This window comes from Lissotriton vulgaris, chromosome 1_2, assembly GCF_964263255.1.
Source record: "Lissotriton vulgaris chromosome 1_2, aLisVul1.2, whole genome shotgun sequence".
In the NCBI taxonomy this organism is placed as follows: Eukaryota; Metazoa; Chordata; class Amphibia; order Caudata; family Salamandridae; genus Lissotriton; species Lissotriton vulgaris.
In genome coordinates, this window is record NC_141686.1 from 286,981,422 (window position 1) to 287,002,055 (window position 20,634).

The window sequence follows — 20,634 nt, forward strand, 5'->3', positions numbered from 1 at the left end:
CTCCTCCCTCAGCCCGACGCTCTTCAACGTCTACATGGCTCCACTTGCCCCCATCGTCAGAACCTACGGACTCAACATTGTGTCATACGCAGACGACACCCAGCTCATCCTCTCCCTATCCAACGAGCCAAACACCGCCAGACGCAACTTTCGAGAAGGCATGGAAGCCGTCGCCAAATGGATGAAAAACCGCTGCCTACAACTAAACACCAACAAAACAGAAGTACTCATCATGGGCCCAAACCCCGACGCCTGGAGCGACACCTGGTGGCCCCCCGCCCTCGGAAACCCGCCAACCCCCACAGACCACGAACGTAACCTGGGAATCATCCTGGACTCCGAGCTCAAAATGGACCACCAGATCAACTCTGTCTCATCTTCCTGCTTCCACACCCTCCGCCTCCTTCGTAAGACCTTCAAATGGATCCCCCTCGAACACCGAAAGACAGTCACTCACGCCCTGGTCACCAGCAGACTCGACTACGGCAACGCACTCTACGCCGGAATAAACAAAAATCTCATCCGCAAGCTACAGAACATCCAGAACGCCGCCGCAAGACTGGTCCTCAACCTCCCAAAACACTGCCACATCTCCCAGCACCTGCGCACACTCCACTGGCTCCCCGTCGAGGCGAGAATCACCTTTAAGATGCTCACCCACGCACACAAGTCCCTCCACGGCACTGGACCAGCATACCTGAACAGCCGACTCAAATTCCACGCACCCCAAAGGACCCTAAGATCAGCACAGCTTTCCTACGCCGTGGTCCCCCGCACCAGAAAGACCAGATCGGGAGGCCGCTCCTTCTCCTTCCTCGCAGCCAAAGCATGGAGCGCCCTTCCGCTCCACCTCAGACAGACAACATCGCTCCCCATCTTCGCAAGAAACCTCAAAACCTGGCTCTTCGACAGACCCCCTCCTTGATGAAATGGAACCTGCCCCACCCCCCCCCACCCCTAGCGCCTTGAGACCCTTACGGGTGAGTAGTCGCGCTTTAACAAACTCCTGATTGATTGATTGATTGGAGGGGGCATTGCACTAATATACCGCTCACACTTTAACCACATCGCTGCGGCGGCTATTCCGCCGCAGCGCTAAGTGGGCGGGGCGGCCGCATGCTGGTGACAGAACCGCTCCGTCACCAGCCGCGGTTGGGCTGTGCTTGTGACGGAGCGATTCCGTCATGGCCCCGCCCGCTCAATAGAACGCGCCGCGCAGGCACGAAATCAGCGCCGCTCCGTCATCAGCACAGCCCAACCGCAGCTGATGACGGAGCGGTTCCGTCATCAGCATCGAATGGGTTAAAGTGAAGGCCTCATCAGAATCAGTACTGGAGGCAGAGGCAATGTCCTTTAACATCAAAAGCAATAACCAAGCCCTCATCACAGGCTTATTAATATACAGGCCACCTGGAACTAAAGGTCCTTTCACCAGAGCAATTCCAACTTTCCTGGAATCGTGCCTAGACACACCCACATACACAGTCCTAGTTGACTTTAACTTCCATTTGGAAGACAGCAGGGACTCAGACACCTCTTCTCTGGCTGACAACTTCCATAGTTTTGGGATGAAACAGATAATCGCCAAATCCACCCATCAAGCCGGCCACACCCTGGACGTCATTTTTACGAATAATGACAATATAAAAGTGACGTCGGTCCTACCAGTTCCATGGTCAGACCATGCGGTCAATCACTTTATAATTAAATACACAACTCAAACCTGCGGCCGTAGAGAAAGCCCCATACTAGCCACAACCAGGCCATGGAAACACATTTAGGGGGAAGAACTAACCAAAACCCTGTCGAGCAATCCCCCCTCATTCAATGATAGTAATTGTAGGAGAGTAGGGTCTGCAATCCTATGATCACCCCAGATTTTTGCTTTTTGCTTCACTGGTTTACGACTTTCCCTGGCTGTGGGCCTGCTAATCAGACCCACAGCCTATCTGTTCTCTCTCTAAATTGACACACCTGTACCTTAGGTGCATTTACCAATTGGTACTGGGCCACCTTATCAGCCCCTGTACAGTATACCTTAGGTATCCAGGGAGTGTACCCAGGGCCTACCAGAGGCTGCAGCATGTATTATACCGCCCCTGGCTGGCCATCCAAATCTGACACAACTGGCTGCATGACAGCTGGGGCAAGGTGGTGTAAACACCCTTTGCTGTAGATATAGTATTCCTATATCTAACCCTAAAATGGACACATGTATTCCTATCAGTCACTCCTATGGCAGGCCTTAACAATCCTGAAGGCAGAGTGCTTGGAATTATGTGAGATGGTGCTCTGGCATGAGCTGACCCTGTCTGCAGCTTGCGGAATCAAGTCCTAATAGCTGTTCCATGATAACGCGTACCATATACTCTTAAGTGCATTATAATCCTCGCGGTTATTTGCTATCTTTGGTATCGCTTTATCAAAACATGTCGAGTAAGGTGTCATACGAGTTGGAATACTAACCCCTCGCCAATTCTGGCGACGGGGTTAGCATTCCACCCTTCTAGAGGGACACGACATGTATGTAACTGTGAACCCCGGTTAAAGCTAACTCGAGCCTCAGCATCACAAAATGGATGCTGCCACCACAGACACAAGTCTGACCTCCTGCTGCTGGGAGTCCTACCAGCGAGGAGAGCTTGGACAAAGGGTTTCCTGTCAGGGGCGGTGCTAGCACCATCCCAGACAGGGTTTTGTGTATCCCAGGTAGGCAGGGCTGAGAGGAAGGTGACTGCAAGTGGCACCCCGGTGCTCACTGTGCATATGCCGGCTTAAACCAGTTCCAGGGGCACACCAGCCCCTGAGCTGGGGAAAGTCCGTACAAGGGAGTAACCACCCCCCTCCTGGTCCCACCCATGGGCAGGACCTAGTCGCGTACCAGCCCCTTTCCTGAGAATAAAGGTAGGAGCAGGCCCCCTTCCCAAATTAGATCATTCTGAATCTTGACTACTTTCCACGAAAGGACTCTTGACTATTTCTGAAGACTCTCCCTTGTGGCTAAGGAGTAGCCACCCTGCACCCGCAGGCACCATCTAAGCATCGCGGTTTGCTGTAAGTCCATCCTCCGGATCAAGACTGCCCAGCTCGACGAGACCCGGATTCCCTGGCATCTCTGACCTCTACCTGCATTATCAGCCCAGCTGAGATTCGTGGGTGTGACAAGACCTGAAGGGACCGGCCATCTTCAAACCTGCACGACGCTTAACCAGCACGACCGCCTAGGGATCCTCGAGTGAGTGCTTTGGGGTTTGAGAAGCCCTAACCCTGAGCAGCTCCAGCACCGAACTCCAGCCCCGCAGCATCCACGAGATCTGCGTGGGGCCCTTCTGCTCTTTGCTGCTCACCGCGTTGTCCGGTCACTTGCCTGCTGGCAAGTGGCCCTCCTGACGACGAACCACGACGATTACACCGCTGGTCTGGTTGCTCCAGACTGGCCCTTGCTCCCTTCCAAAAGAGGAGCACCCCGGACCCTCCTGGTCCACTCCAGACACCATCTTGACTCCACCGCGTGGGCTTGACTTTGCCAAGGTTTGTTGCCCCAATCCTGGGTCCAGCATCGCCGACAGCAGACACCTTTGTGGGACAGCTCGCACCTCCAGCCTGGTCGCCGACAACGCCTCCTGGCCCGAGGGACAACAGAGTCCAGCGTCGCCCAATCACCTGGTCGAGGTGACTTCATCCGGTGCCATCCTGGTGCCCACCTAATCACTGGCTAGTGATTAAGAACTGAGTCCCCTCTGCTTTCAGGTCGTCTCCATCACCGATCCAGGCTTGGATCACATTGAACATCTTCACTGGTCGCCTGCCAGCAACTTCTTCTTTCAGGCTCCATAGACTTCAACGAGGATTCCCGACGTCTTTTGAACCCTATGCATCCGCGGCCCCTGGGCTAGGTAACCTGAGCATTTCGGTGCTCCAACGTAGGTTCACTCTCTAAGTGTCCGGATCCTTTTTCGTTTTCAGTCTATCTAGTCGGATTCGTCCGATAACAGTAACTTTACAAATACTAGCCTCCCTAAACTTTGTCCCGCATCCCGCGTGAGAGTGCACACTCTGCACCCGATCTCCCTAGGCCTCCTGCTCCTAACCTTAAGGTTCAGTAGTGTAGTCCTAGCGATCCTGAAGCCTCTGGATCTTGTTACTTACCTGCTAGTATTTCGCATTCCACTTTTAGTGTATATGGTTTTTCGTGCCCCTCGGGCATTTGTGTAAATTGTGCGACTTAAAGTATTTTCGTAAGAGTTTTGTTGTGTGCTTAGCTCCCTGACTCATAAAGAGTTCAGGGTAGACTTGTTATAAATAAATATCCTTTTATTTTCATAACAACTTGTGTGGTGTCCTTTCACTTGGTGTTCAAGGGGTATATGTGATGGTATAACAGCTGGCTTAACACGCCCTCTAGAGTTTAGCCTAAAGACTGCTCTTGTCCATGCTACTAGGATAGCTGGTCTATAAGGTTGACTTACAACCAATCATCAATAAGGGTCGTTTGGTATGATACAAAGTGATCACTAGAATAGTGAGCACTATATATCAGGCCAACTTCTCACAGTAATGACGGGGCAAATAAACTCGACCTATAGATAAATAAGGCAGTAAATGAACTAGCCCCTGAAGAGAGTAAGAAACCTAGGAGACAATCAGCTACCTCACCTTGGTACACTCCGGAGGTCAAGCGGCTGAAAATGAATTGCCGGCACAAAGAACGGATCTGGAGATCTGATTACGGTCTACCCCATAGAAAGGAGTACACGAAAGCCCTAAATGAGTATAAAATAATGATACAATAAGCCAAATCGACCTACTTTACTCATAAAATTCATGAGACCGCAAACTCCTCCTAGGAACTATTTAAAACTGTGTCAAGTTTACTTAAATGTCCGAGGGACATAATATTTGCCCCAGATCAACACTTTGTAGACAAGATGGCCTTGTTTTTCTAACAAAAAGTCCATGAGGTATCCGACTCAGGGAGAAACGACAACAGGGAACCAACAGAAGCCCCCCAAAACTGTTTATCCCAATTTTCATACCTTGAGGCAGACCAGATCTCTAAGATGTTAACACAAGCCAAATCGGGATCAACTCTAGATCCCTGTCCCCCCTACATATTTCATTTGGCCCCTGAAACAATTAGCAAGACCCTAACCCCGCTCCTCAACGAGATAATTAAATCCGGTGTCTTCCCTCAAAGGTGGAAAAAGGCCAGCATTAGACCTATACTGAAGAAGGACTCCCTTGATCCACTGAAGACAAAAAGCTATCGTCCTATATCCTGTCTCCCTCTACTCTACCAACCTAAATATTAGAAAAAGCCTTAAACCAGGAACTAATGGAGTTTGTCAGTCTCAACAATATCCTCAACAATACCCAATATGGCTTTAGGTCCTGTCACTCCACCGAGACAGCTCTAATAATAGCTACAGAGGAAGCCCGTGGGACCATGGACAACGGAGGCAGAGCTGTGCTAATACTGCTTGATCTTACGGCAGCTTTTGATACCGTCAACCATGGGGTCCTGATTGATAGGCTAGAATCAGTAGGAGTCAGAGACACTGCCCTGACCCTACTCAAATCATTCCTGGATACTAGAATTCAACAAATCTATTGGGATGGCCTACAGTCGGTAGAATTCTCTCTTCCGTGTGGTGTCCCACAGGGCTCGGCACTCTCCCCTACCCTTTTTAACCTTTACGTGACCCCATTAGCCTCACTAATAAAAGCACATGGCCTTCAATTGGTGTCTTACGCTGACGACACACAACTGATGGTATCACTCACGCAAACAATAGAAATCACTGCGGAACAGTTCAGTAAACTGCCTCCTAAGCATAAAGAGTTGGATGAACAAGAACTTCTTAAAACTATACACCGAAAAAACTGAGGTGATTGAGTTCGGACATAAGACCTCCATCTGGAGCCAACTCTGGTGGCCTCCAGAGGCAGGTACCTGCCCGTGCCTGCACAAAAAGTAAGAAACTTAGGTTTCTGGATAGATAAAGATCTTACTCTCACCTCACAAGTCAATCAAGTGACATCGGCATGCTTCTTTACCATCAAAACTCTAAGAAAAATACTGCCCCTGATCCCACCACCATCAAAGAAAACGGTGGTCGGTGCTCTAGTTCTCTCCCGCATCGACTACTGTAACGCTATGTACCTAGGAAGGATTAGTTACTTACCTGTAATCCTAGTTCTCTTCCAGGGGTATCCTCATCAAAGTCATAAGCATTAGAATATTCCCGCCCATGGACAGGACCCCGGAAACACTATATTATATGTGCCCCACATATATATACTCATATATATATATAAAACATATATATATAAAAACAGGAAATAGCAGCCAAATAACTCAGAGCTGAAATATGCTGTGAAGAATTTCCACCATACATGAATAATATGCATTAGAAACATGAGAAACAACACCAAAGATTGTTTAGAAACTGTTTTAATGCTCAGAAAGCAGCAGAAATTCTCATAACTCGCTGAAAGCATAGAAGCTCCCAGGCTGCATTGCAAACACACAGTCTAAAAAGACTGAAAAGCTAACCTGTAGCTGCATAGCAATACACTGACACCGTGCCTTTAAGGCACTCATGACCCCCTGTATCCCATCATGCCTCAGGGGTGACAGTTAGGTCAGTTGTTCTTTTCGGAGACTGAAAAAACCAAGTAATAAATAGGTTAACAATATCTCCTTATTAAAGAATGTCCTTTGCCCGGGGAGGCGGGAGGGTTGCTTATGACTTTGATGAGGATTACAGGTAAGTAACTAATCCTTCTCTTCCAAGGGATCCTCATCAATAGTCATAAGCATTAGAATAGAATAGCGAGCTTCTCCTCATCCCTGCGGGCAAAGGAATAACAAGACAGTAATCTCATCAACAAGCCTGAGCAGGCCATAGGCTACCTAAACAGATTCCTCAAGGAGGCTTGTCCTACTTGAGTATCAGCCCTGGAATCAGATTCTAGACAGTAATGCCTCGTAAAGGTATGAACTGATTTCCAGGTTGCAGCCTTGCATATTTCTGACATTGGAATGTCGTGCAAGAAAGCCACTGTGGCCGCTTTCCCTCTGGTAGAATGTGTTTTGGGTGACACCAATAAAGGCTTGCCTGCAAGCTGATAGGCCAATTTAATGCAGGAGACAATCCATCTGGAGATGGTCCTCTTGGCCGCTGAAAAGCCCGTTCTCATTGAACCATAGTTCACAAACAGCTGATCCGACTTCCTGATTCCCTTGGTTTTTTCCAAATAGAACTTGAGCACTCTCTTTAAATCCAAGGAGTGCAATGACAGCTCTGCTGGGGTCGCTGGATTTGGAAAAAAAGAAGGGAGGGAAATGGACTGATTTATATGAAAATCAGAAACCACCTTAGGCAAGAAGGATGGATGAGCCCTCAGGGCCACCCTATTGTGATGGAAAACAGTATATGGTTCCTTCGCACAGAGCGCTTGTATCTCGCTTACCCTGCGCGCTGACGTAATTGCTACTAAAAAGGCTGCTTTCCAAGATAGGTGTTGCAAAGAGGCCTTGTGGATAGGTTCGAAAGGAGGTGACATTAACCTGAATAGAACCAGGTTCAATTCCCAAGGAGGAGAAGGATTTCGCACAGGGGGATAGACTTTTTTCAACCCCTGGGGGAAGTCCTTAACCACAGGAACCTTAAAGAAAGAAATCTAATTAGGTGATTTCCTGTACGCTACTATGGCTGACAGATGCACTCTAATGGAAGCATATTTCAAACCAGAAGTTGTCAAGGAAAGGAGGTATGGCAGAATTACCACCTCCTGCCCTTTAGTAGGATCTAGGTGATGATCCCTACACCACATGTAAAATTATTTCCACTTGAACGCATAGGACGCCCTCGTGGAAGGTCTCTTCGCCTCCTTTAAAATGTACATACATTCGGGAGGCAAGTTCAGATGTCCATACTGCAGGACCTCAGGTGCCATGCTGTTAGGTTCAGTGATGGGAGGTTGGGATGCAGTATCCTCCCGTTCATCTTGCTCAACAGGTCCGGCCTGCAAGGAAGTCGTCTGTGTGGACACACAGACAGATGCAGAAGGTCCGGGTACCACCACTGCTGAGGCCAATCCGGAGCTATCAAGATAATCTCCATGTCTGACCTGAGGAGCTTGGACACTACCTTCGGAATCAGAGCCAGGGGAGGAAATGCGTAAGCAAATGTTCCCGACCAATCCATCAGGAGAGCATTCCCCTGCGTCCCTGGCCGGTGGAACCTGGACGCGAAGGCGTGGCATTTGGCGTTTTCTTCGTCTGCAAACAAGTCTATGGCCGGAAGACCCCAGCAACGAAAAAGCTCTTCTACCACTCCGTCGTTAAGCACCCAGTCTGGCTGATCTTCGAAGTGCCTGCTGAGTGCGTCTGCTTTGACGTTCAATTCGCCTGGAAGGTGCACCGCCACTACTGAGAGGCCTCGAGAGAGAGAAGCCAGTGCCAGATGGTTTGAGCCTCTCGGGAGAGTGGGTGTGATCGCGTGCCTCCTTGCTTGTTCAGATAGAACATAGTAGTCGTATTGTCCGTCTGAACTAGGACTGAGTTGGACTCGATTGCTGGAAAGAAAGCTTTCAAACACCGCTCTGAGTTCCAGCATGTTGATGTGGTATGTCTGCTTCTGCGCAGACCACTGACCCTGAATCTAAAGCGGACCCATGTGCGCTCCCCAGCCTTGCAGAGAGGCATCCGTCACTACAGACTGGGACGGTAGAGGTTGGTGAAAAGGCACTCCCACCAGCACATTCCTCGTCCTTCGTTGCTTGGGAAAGAAGGATACGATCTTCCCAACGCCCTGTCGCTTGGTCCCACTGGTCTTCGAGAGCCTGTTGCAGAGGCCGCATTCTCAGCCTGGCGTTTGGGATGAGAAAAATGCAGGACGCCATGGAACCCAGCAGAGATGCTACCTGTCGGACTGTTGGAAACAGAGTTTCTAGTAGAATCCCACATTTCTGTCTCATGGACTAAAGTCTCTCCTCCGAAGGAAACGCTTTTCCCAATTGTGTGTCCAGAACGGAGCCTAGGTAGTGGATGGACTGTGTCGGCCGCTGGACTGACTTCTCCAGATTTACATGGAGACCGAGCCTGTGCAACTGGTGCAGGCAAAGTTGCAGATCGTGTGCTACCCTTACCGGAGATGGCCCCTTTAGGAGCTAGTCGTCCAGGTACAGATGGATGAAGAGTCCCTTTTTGTGAAGATAAGCCGCCACCACTGCCATGCATTTGGGAAGACTTGTGGTGCGGACTTGAGTCCGAAGGGTAGCACTTTGTACTGGTAGTGTTTGTTTCCTACAACAAACCTCAAGTACTTGCGATGCCTCAGTGCAATCGAAATGTGAAAGTATGCATCTTGCAGATCCACCGAACACATCCAATCTCCGTATTGAAGATGTGGGCATATTTGGTGAAGAGCTAACATGCTGAACTTTTCTTTGACAATGACTTTGTTTAGGAGACGAAGATCAAGTATGGGCCTGAACTTGTCCTACTGATATCTTTTGGGGACAACAAAGTATCTGGAGTAAACTCCCTTTCCCCTTTGAAAGGGGGGAACTTCCTCTAAAGGTCTTTTTTGTAGCAGGATTTTCACCTCTCTCCTGAGCACCCTTAGCTGGTGAGGGCAAGAGTTCTTTGGAGGAATGTTCTTTGGAGGAGCACGGAAACGTAGCATGTATCCATGCCGCAGTATATTCAGCACCCACCGATCTTTTGTGATGCTGACCCACTCTGCCAGGTGTTGTGAAGCACTTCCTCCCACTGGAGTGGGCAACGGCGCCTAAGGAAGCCACTACTCAGGCCTTTCCTCCTCTCGTGGTGGTAGAGGAATGCTGGTGACCTCCTCTACCTCTGTTGGATTTGCCTCGAAACTGGGATTTCCCCTGGTTCTTATTTTGGGACCACTGAGGGGTTTGAACCCTCTGTTGAGCCCCTTTTCCCTTGCTGGTCTTAAAACGGCATTTGAACTCTTTTTTCTTCTCCAAACCCACCGCTTTTACTGTATCCAGCTCTGTCTTCATACGAGTCATCTCTTCGTCAGCATGTTCTCCGAAGAGAGAGGACCCCGAAAAAGGAAGATTTAGGATGCGATGTTGAGCATCCGGCTTCAGCCCTGTGAGACACAACCAAGCTGACCTCCTGGCACAAACCCCATGTGAGTAGGAGTGTGTGGCAAGAACTGCACCGTCCGCTGCAGTGCTTATCAACTGGTTCGCCACCAGACATCCTTTGTCATTGTTTCATCGAAGTCCTTCTGGTCTTCTTTTGGAAGCTTGGACTTAAACCTCTCCATGGAGTCCCATAAGGCTCTATCGTATCTACCCAACAGTGCGGCCGCACTTGAGACCTTCGGTGTGGAGGCAGCTGAATTGCAAACCTTGCGACCCCACGAGTCCTGTGATTTGCTGTCCTTATCTGGTGGCACTGAAGAGGAAGCAGAAACTGCATGCGTCTTCCTTGCAGCTGCCACTATCACAGAGTCCGCTGGAGGGTCAGATTTTACAAAAACTGGGTCGGAGGAAGCTGGTTTGTACTTCTTCTGTATGCGGGCCGGCACCGCTTTGATGGTTGCTGGAGTTAGGAAAACGTCCTTGACCGGATCCATAATCCCGGGACCAAAGGCAGCAGCAGGCGAGAGACAGATTTTTTGTGCAAAGTTAAAAAAATTACTGTTGTAGCCACCTGCGGGACAGACATCTCAATGCTCAGCTTCTTTGTAGGACATCTAGATAAGTGCCAATGTCATCCACTGGAGAGGATCTAGAAACAGGACTTTCCGTTAGCTTAGGAGAGTAATCCCTCTTGGAAGACCTGGTAGAAGAAGTAGATGAAGTAGACGGAGTTCTTCGACGTCTACGGTGCGCACCGTGCCTCCTCTCCCGTGATCTTCTTGGGTGTTCTTCCCTTCTAGGAGAACGAGATCTGACTGGATCTTTTCTTCTGGGTGAACGAGATCTGACCGGATCCTCTCTTCTGGGAGAACGAGATCTAACCGGATCCTCTCTTCTGGGAGAATGAGATCTAACTGGATCTTCTCTTCTGGGAGAACGGGATCTGGTTGGCCTTCTCACAGGCGATTTGCTTGCCTGGCGCCTGGGAGGACTGCGTCTGTCCACTTCCTCCACCAGCCTCTGGAGAGGAGATCTGTGCTGAGGACTGACATTCTGTTGCAGCCGTCTGGTAGCCCCTGACTCTCGCCAATGATCCAATGACCTGTACCATCTAGGTGACAGTCCGACCTCCGCAGCCGAAGGATCTGGCTGCCGCACAGGAGATCTGCGGACAAGGCTTCTGGATCTTGAAGATGTTGTTGAGGAGCCAGAAGACTGTGACGTGGAATGGCGAGAAGCTGACTCCGTAACCATGATTACAGAGTTCCTCGACGACGATCGAGCTCTTTCTGAATGTCTCGACGTCGAGCGTTCCGGCGTCGAATGCCTTTCTCTCTACGTCGAATGCCTCTTGGGAGTCGGCGGGACCATCAATTTCGACGTTGAATGTTTCGGTGGCGATCGATGCGAGGATCTACGATCTCTCGACGCCGAACGGCGATGACCAGCCATCGACAGAGTCCTTTATCTCGACGCCGAATGCCTGTGCGACGCTGCCGGAAGGGTATTGGTCAACCTCGACGCCGAGCGTCGACGAGACGTCGACGGAGACTGCCTCCTCGACGCCGATCGATGTTTAGTAGTCGACGGCGGAGGGGTCTTGGTCCTCGACGCCGAAAGTCGTTTCTTAGACGACGGCCGAGGGGTCACACTTCTCGACGCCGGTTGTCGCCTGGATGACGACGGCAGAGAAGCGACCTCCCTCGACGCCGATCGTCGCCGGGTTGACGATGGCGGAGGGGCCTTGGATCTCGACGCCGACCGTCGCCTGGTTGACGGGGGCGGAGTCACATTTCTCGACGCCGAACGTTGCCCGTTTGATGACGGCAGAGGAGTGACCTCCCTCGACGCCGATCGTCGCCGGGTTGACGACGAGGGAGGGGATTTCGACGACAGAGCTGGATTTTTCGACGTCGTCGACGCACCTGGTCTTCTTTTTGACGACGAGCCCGCCGTCAACGGTAGTTTTGAAGATAAATGACCCACCGGTGGTTCATTCCTCAGCGCCGAGCCCGACGCTGAAGCTGAAGGGTGTGAAGACTTCTCTTTTGAAGATGTTCAAGCCTTCTTGGAGCCCTTCTTCACCGGAGACCTTCCTCTGGATGACCTGTGAGCCAGGCCATAAATGCGAATCCTCTCCCTGTCTTTGAGAGTTCTTCCTGACAGGTGCTCGCAGTGAGGACAGGTGCCTGGATCATGTTCCTCAGGCAGACACAGGATACAAACGTCGTGGTTGTCTGATTTTGCCTTCTTTTTGCCACAAGAAGGACATTTGTCAAAAAGTGAAGGCATTCTCAGTTGAAAATGCTCACTAAACTGACTTAAAAAGACAGTTTCTTACTTGACTAAATGTAAAATGTCAAAGTAAGTAAAAAAGTTGTTAAAAGTGAAGTAATTTTCTGTCAGAAAACAGAAATTAGTGGAGCTGTGTAACCAGGATCCTTCCTGAAGGAGCCGGAAAGAACAACTGACCTAACTGTCACCCCTGAGGCATGATGGGATACAGTGGGTCATGAGTGCCCTAAAGGCACGGTGTCAGTTTATTGCTATGCAGCTACAGGTTAGCTTTTCAGTCTTTTTAGACTGTGTGTTTGCAATGCAGCCTGGGAGCTTTCTATGCTTTCAGTGAGTTATGAGAATTTCTGCTGCTTTCTGAGCATTAAAACAGTTTCTAAACAATCTTTGGTGTTGTTTCTCATGTTTCTAATGCATATTATTCATGTATGGTGGAAATTCTTCACAGCATATTTCAGCTCTGATGTTATTTGGCTGCTATTGCATGTTTTTAAATATATGTTTTATATATATATATATATGAGTATATATATGTGGGGCACATATAATATAGTGTTTCCGGGGTCCCGCGCATGGGCGGGAATATTCTAATTCTTATGACTATTGTTGAGGATCCCCTGGAAGAGAATGGGTGAAAGGCAGCTCTCCAAACTACAGTCACTGCAAAATGCGGGGGCAAGAGTACTGCTGGACCTTCCAAAACGCCACCCAACATCTAAGGCCATATGCCAACTCCATTGGCTTCCGGTCCGCCAAAGAGTGCAGTTCAGGGCCCTCTTCCTAGTTCACAAAACCTTAGTTGGAGGAGGAGCCAAGGACATGAAAGCTCTCTTTCCAGGCTATGTCCCAAGCCGAACACTAAGATCTGGCGGCTTTGGCCTGATCACCACCGCGAGAATAAAGAAAGCACGCTGGGGAAGCAAGTCTTTCTCATACCAGGCAGCTAAGCTATGGAACACCATGCCCATCAAGCTTCGCCTAGAAACTAATAGGAGCTGTTTCAGAAAAGCATTAAAGACCTGGCTTTTCATCACGGCCTAGTCACCCAGTAGTAGCCTTACCCTCCTCGCAGCACCAAGACGCCACGGCATAAGTGCGCTTAATAAATACTTCAGTCAGTCAGTCAGTCTATGCGTCCTTTCTTGATGTTGCCAAGTGAACCAACTCCTTCCCCTACCTCCACCCATCCTGACACCAACTGTCCATCCTAATATATGTAAACTATTGTCTCTATGTGTCTATTGTAGTTGTTGCGCAGCAACCCAATCGATAGGGTCTGTTCACCTTTAGATTAAAAACACGCACATATTTGAAATGCGCGTATTCGAATCCAATGTTGTGTATATATAAACACACGCTTATTCGAACTCAACGTTGTGTCAAAATTTCTAATTAATCGGTGAAGAACTTTCGTAGATTTAAGATTTTTATCAAACGCACATTGAAATTTTTATGTGTCTGTTTGTGCTTTCGATTAAAAACATGTGCGTATTTGACATACGTGTATTCGAATCCAACGTTGTGTAAATAAAAACATGCGCATATTCGAATGCAACGTTGTGTCAAAATTTCAGAGCAATCAGTGAAGAACTTTCGGAGATTTGAGATTTTGAACAAACGAACAGTTACATTTTTATTTATATAGATTTTATGTTAAGTAATAATGTCTATGTTTAGAGCTTTACATTTTTTCTACATTATCAGTTATTCAAGTATGTAATGTGTTTGAAGTGAAGTAGTTTACCTACTTTTGGTTAGACTGGATTGGGAATCGTAAATCTTTATGCTTTGAAGTCCAATGCTTTCCCTACTGTTGCACAGACTGGAGTGTGAATTGTATATCTAACCCCTTTGAAGTTCAACGCTTTCCCTATGGTTGCAGAATGTGGAGTTAGAATAGTAAATCTTCCCATTCCAGATTCCAACACTTTCCCTATTGTTGCACAGACTGGAATGGGAATAGTAAATCTTACCCCTTAGAATTCCAATGCTTTCCCTACTGTTGCACAGACTAGAGTGCGATTTGTACATCTAACCCCTTTGAAGTCCAACACTTTCCCTACTGTTGCAGAGAGTGGAGTTAGAACAGTAAATCCTCCCTTTCCAGAGTCCAACGCTTTCCCTACTGTTGCACAGACTGGAATGGCAATAGTAAATTTAATCTGACCGAAGTCCAAAGCTTTCCCTCCTGTTGCACAGACTGGAATGGGAATAGTAAATTTAACCTGTCCAAAGTCCAATGCTTTCCTTGCTGTTGCCTAAACTGGAGTGGGAATAGTAAATGTAACCCCGTCAAAGTCCAAAGATTTCCCAACTAATGCAAAGACTGGAGTGTGAGTAGTAAATCTTACCCCTCTGAAGTCCAATGCTTTACCTACTGTTGCACAGAGTGGAATTGGAAATCATATATTTAACCCCTTTGAAGTCCTACAATTTCTCTACTGTTCAATAAACTGGAGTGGAAATAGTATATCTATTGTTCCCAGACCACAATACTTTTCCAAATATTAGTTGAATATATATTTTTTAAATATTTGTTTATAATTTTATCTGTTTTTCAATGTCGATAATATTTTTTGTAAATGTGTTTTTTTATTTTTATATTTTTATATTTTATATTCTATTTGTTTGGTCATTTATTTTATGTTTTAAATTGAATTGTTACTATATTTTCAGTTATGTGTAATATATATATAGAGCGACAGCTAGCTTTGGATATATATATAGGCTTTGGAAGAAGGCCGTTTGGTCGAAACGCGTCGCCATTAAAACTTCTTAAAACACAGACCCTGGAGTGCGAGTCTCTTTGTGTGGTTCCGGCATGGATGTTTGCTGGGAGCCCTTTCGGACATATTTATATATATATATATATCAATGCTCCAAAGGTTGCCCTAGCTTTAAGCAGTACTCCGCACAGATGAAAAGGTGAAAAACCTTTAATTCAAGGTATGGAAACGTCCTTACTGCTGATACATTACAACAGCTGCTCCGTCAACCTGACGCGTTTCGAAGGTTCTGCCTTCTTTCTCAAAGGTGCATGACGGCAGTTCCGGTCTTCATTCCGACTTAAATGCAGATTCCACAGCCCCTTAGGCTCCTCCTTTATGTGGGGCATTCTAGGAAATGAAGTCCACGGACATTTCTGGCGTACTTCGCCGCATCTTATATATATAAAATTATAGTAGCAGATGTAAAGAATTAAACAAAAAAGTATATAATGTCTAATATATATTTTTAATTCTTTTTTATTTAAGATTTAAGAAGCAATCTATTTTTATGTTTTTGAATAATAATAGTGTGAAACGATTTGTTTTCCAATATTTTTTTACTTACCATTATAAGGATAGGAAATCGATATTTTTGTAAACTATATTTTTGACACAATATTTCTGTTACATGATTTTGTTGATTACGATATTATGTCTGTGATCCTCTTGATCGCCTCTGCACACTGCACCCAGTTCTGCCTGTCCATCCATTTAAAGCAAACACAAGGAGATGATGGACGGAGCACTGAAACTTTTCAGATACTCACCCCCAGTCACAGATCTGGGTAGAATCCATCATCCTTCTTTAGCTCACTTTGCCACCCCAGTTCAGACACAGCTATATGCAAATCAATCTTGACCACCCATTTAGCCACCCACTGGAGTTGAGCCGCCAGGTAACACACCTCAAAGTCTGAGGCGCTGAGCCCTTCCTCTCACACCGGACGTCTCAGTATCTCCATTGAAACTCTGCAGCCCCACCATTCAAGATTACTTCCCTCAGTAACATATTGAGCTACATGAACCGGGAGAGAGGGATCCAAAGCAGTAGGTTTGTAAAGTGGTATAGTACTCGCTGTAACATCACGATCTTGGAAAGCGCTAAGCGTGCCATGGTGGGTAGCTTCAGAGAGCACCAGAAGTCTACGTGCACCTTCAGTGCACATAGGGAACCCCTTAGATTTCCTTCAGCTTCAGGCACTGTTGATGCATCTGCCGTATAGCACCTTTTGTCCAAACAGACATGACAGCCTTCTTGCCTACATATATCACCCTGCCTATGTTCTTTACCTCTCTTCACCTCTCAAAAGAGGAGAAGCTTCATTAGTGTCCACTGAACCCCTTAAAGGGCTTAAGCTTTTAGATTGACTGTACCAAGGAATACTGTGCAAAAGAGGCCCATGTCGTGGTGGATAGCCCTGTAAATTAAGATTTGCTAGGCACTAGACAAAAAGCACCTGCTGGCAGGTCAAAAAGCCCCTTCCACCAGGGCTAAAGCTGCTACCACTGCATTGGCACATGGAGTACCTGTCCTTGACATCTGCCGCGCTGCGATTTTTGCATCAGTGCATACGATCACAAAGCACTACTGCCTTGATACCGATGTCCGGCGAAATGGTCATTCCACTTGCTCAATTGTGCAAGACTTAAGAGATCTGAGTCCACTACAAACACCCTCCACCTGGGGAGGTTCTGCATTGGTATCTGTTCTAAGGTGAGGAATCTGTGGAGAAGAACAACGACCGCAACACCAGCACCCTGCTCGACAACCTCGCCAATCTTGGACTCAAGCAACTGGTGTCCACCCCCACCCACCTCGCCGGACACACACTGGACGCAGTCTTCTCCTCCAGCCCAGACATCGACTTCAGCCACGCCACAGAGCTTCAATGGACGGACCACAGCTGCGTCCACTTCTCCTTCAAGAGAACGACGACCCACCGCCACTAGCAACAGGCCGCCCGCAGAAGCTGGAACAAGATCACAGCAGACCAGCTCGCCACCTCCCTGAGCCAGCACCCTCCTGCCAGCTCAGCGAACCCCAGCCAGGCCGCCGACAACCTCACGAAGTGGATCAGCAACTGCGCGGACGAGCTCGCCCCGCTGAGGACCCCGCCCAGCAGACCCGGCAGCAAGAAAGCCCCGTGGTTCACCGACGAAGTCAAGAGCTCCAAGAAGAACTGCCGAGCCCTCGAGAAAGTCTGGAGAAGGAAACCTACACCGGACAACAGGACCTCCCTCAAGCTTGCCACCCAGAAGCACCACCAGCTGATCCGCGCCGCCAAGAAAACAGCATTCGAGGACCGGTTGGACAACAACGCACACAACTGCAAGGAGCTCTTCAACATCGTGAAAGAGCTCTCCAACCCCAGCGCAGGGAACAACGACATCACCCCATCGCAAGACCTCTGCAACTCCCTCGCTTCATACTTCCACAACAAGATCGCGGACATACACAACAGCTTCAACAACCAACCAACGCACACCATGACCGAACAACCACCCCCCACCACCACCCTCCACGCCTGGACCCCGATCAGCACCGAAGACACCATACGCACAATGAACTCCATCCACTCCGGATCACCGACCGACCCCTGCCCTCACCACGTCTTCAACAAGGCCGACGCTGTCATCGCACCCCACCTGCGGGACATCATCAACACCTCCTTCGACACCGCCACCTTCCCTGAGAGCTGGAAACACGCCGAACTCAGCGCTCTCCTCAAGAAACCAACAGCGGACCCCACCGAACTCAAGAACTACCGCCCCATCTCGCTCCTCCCGTTTCCAGCCAAAGTCATCGAGAAGACCGTCAACAAGCAGATGGCCGCCTTCCTCGAGACGAACGGATCCCTCGACCCCTCACAGTCCGGCTTCCGAGCCAATCACAGCACCGAGACCGCCCTCATCGCCGCCACCGATGACATCCGAGCCCTGATGGACAATGGAGAAACAGCGGCCCTCATCCTCCTAGACCTCTCCGCGGCATTCGACACTGTCTGCCACCGCACCCTAGTACAGCGCCTCAGCAACGTCGGAATCCAGGACAAGGCGCTGGAATGGATCATCTCCTTCCTCGACGGAAGAACACAGAGAGTCCGCCTACCACCGTACAAGTCAGAGGCCTCCGAAGTCATCTGCGGCGTCCCTCAAGGGTCATCTCTGAGCCCCACCCTCTTCAACGTCTACATGAGCCCCCTCGCGGCCATCGTACGCAAACACAACCTCAGCATAATCTCCTACGCCGACGACACCCAGCTGATCCTCTCCCTGACCAACGACCCCGCCTCCGCCAGAGCCAACCTGCACGATGGGATGAAAGAGGTAGCCGAGTGGATGACGACCAGCCGCCTGAAACTGAACTCTGACAAGACGGAGGTCCTCATCCTGGGCTCTTCACCCTCCGCCTGGGACGACTCCTGGTGGCCTCCCGCCCTGGGCACCGCACCCAAACCGACAGACCATGCACGCAACCTAGGCTTCATCCTGGACTCCTCCCTCTCCATGACCAGGCAAGTCAACAACGTCTCCTCGGCGTGCTTCAACATCCTACGCATGCTACGAAAGATCTTCTGGTGGATCCCCTCCGAGACCAGGAAGACCGTCACCCAGGCCCTCGTCACCAGCCGACTGGACTACGGCAACGCCCTCTACGCCGGTACCACCGCCAAGCTCCAGAAGAGACTCCAGCGGATCCAGAACGCCTCAGCCAGACTCATCCTCGACATCCCACGAACCAGCCACATCACCGGACATCTGAGAGACCTCCACTGGCTCCCCGTCAACAAAAGAATCACCTTCCGCCTCCTCACCTACGCACACAAAGCCCTACACGACCAGGGCCCGAGCTACCTCAACAGCCGAATCAACTTCTACGCTCCCAAACGCCACCTCCGTCAGCCAACCACGCCCTCGCCGCCGTCCCCCGCATCCGAAGAGCGACTACGGGAGGAAGGTCCTTCTCCTACCTGGCCGCCAAGACCTGGAACTCCCTCCCGACCGACCTGCGCCTGACCCAAGACCACCTCTCCTTCAGGAAGAAGCTGAAGACCTGGCTGTTCGAGCAGTAGCGGCACCCCCCCCCCCCAGCGCCTTGAGACCCTACGGGTAGGTAGCGCGCCAGATAAGTGTCACTGATTGATTGAGATATGCCAGCAGAAGAACAAGTTATTTACCTTTGGTAACGCGCTTTCTGGTGGCTACTCTATCTAACCACAAATGTCTCACTTCCATACCACCTCCCAGTTATATGGAGCATCCTATTTTTAACATCAAAAAAGGTGCTAAGTTAGCTATCTTCACACTGGTACTACCAATTATGTACACTCAACTCTTAAGGTGCGGAAAGCTGTTGTGAATGTATCTAGGACCCTAATTAAGACATTCCCGATTTATGCCCTTATGTGGTTATAACAAATCATATCCTTATAAAGGCATAAGAATCATATCCATATTAAGTCATAGCCAATGCAGTCCAAATACGGCAAGGCTACTCCCATAGACTCCTAGAAAGCACAACGCGTTCTTAAACAAACCACGCCTCCAGCAGCCCGGAAATTACCCCTGCTTCTGTTTTGATTTGTCCTAAGAACTCCTGGAGTCCTGAAAGAACTGCCAGTTCTTAGTGATGTCTTATGTCCAACCTTACGTCAACCTCGACACCTTCCAGGTATAAATATACCAGCATCTGCCTTTAGCAACACACGGTGGTTTGGAGCAGATCGGCTATCTACTTGCCCGACGCCCTGCTGATGCGAGTGCCGAAGGAAGCCGACCCTCCCTGCTGACGCATTGAGAGAGGCGCTGTCTTTTCTCCTGCTGAGAAAATCCAGCTCCAGTGTTTCCCTGACACCCTCAAGGGTTTCTGGGAGATCGAGTCCTCAGAGAGAGATACAAGACCTCCTTCATTCTATACCTAAGGTACGGAGCTGATTAGACCCATAGAGAATTCTTGATTCAGATTCTTGGCAAAATACTGTAACTCATCTACTCCTTCCCACATACTAGGCTTAGGTTAGGTACACCGGGGTAGGCGTATCTTAGAAACACCAGTTGAGTACGTTTAGTCATTATTCTATCATTGTATGTATTTTATCCATTTTAAGTATCTTATGGCTTAGAAACCATATAAATGCTTTTACAGTATTATTTCATAATACTCATTTTACTGTACGCACTTTACTTTATGACAAGAATTGCAATTGTGGCAATTCATTTCTCTTGCATGAGAAAGAAGACTGCTCAATAAATAACCCTTTTATTGAAAACGCCCGTCTCCCTATTTCTCTGCATTTTCTGGTGAAACGAATCATGCACTATTAACTGAGTAAAATAGCTATCTATTGTTTCCGCGACTCTGGAGATATACTCCTTATTCTGGAGGGAGCAAAGTTGTCATGTTATATGGATGTCAGAAGCTAATCCCTTCTTGTCTATT

At 48.8% G+C, this 20,634-nt stretch overlaps 1 protein-coding gene across 1 annotated transcript in view; it reads right to left on the bottom strand.

Moving 5' to 3' along the window:
* Positions 1-20,634, bottom strand: part of CARNS1 (carnosine synthase 1) — a 570,577-nt gene that overhangs the window by 114,737 nt on the left and 435,206 nt on the right. The gene's annotated exons all lie outside the window — the stretch shown is intronic.